Source organism: Penaeus monodon, chromosome 24 (assembly GCF_015228065.2).
Source record: "Penaeus monodon isolate SGIC_2016 chromosome 24, NSTDA_Pmon_1, whole genome shotgun sequence".
NCBI lineage: Eukaryota > Metazoa > Arthropoda > Malacostraca > Decapoda > Penaeidae > Penaeus > Penaeus monodon.
Window position 1 is genome coordinate 5780687 of NC_051409.1, and position 234 is coordinate 5780920.

Sequence of the window (234 nt, forward strand, 5' to 3'; positions counted from 1 at the left end):
AGCCATCCGCAAGAATTACTCGCAATGGACATCTTGATCGAGTTTGGAATCAATCTATCACTGGCGCTTCAGATCAGCTGACAGTGTCCAGGTTCGATGACGCAATCAAGGCTGGCGATGTTACTGCTGTTGTTGTCGATTCGTTTTCTCGGTAAATAAAGACATGAAAAAAAATAATAATAAAATAAAAAGATGGGGACGAGGTTGGTAAGTAAAAGGAAAATCAAAGTGAGA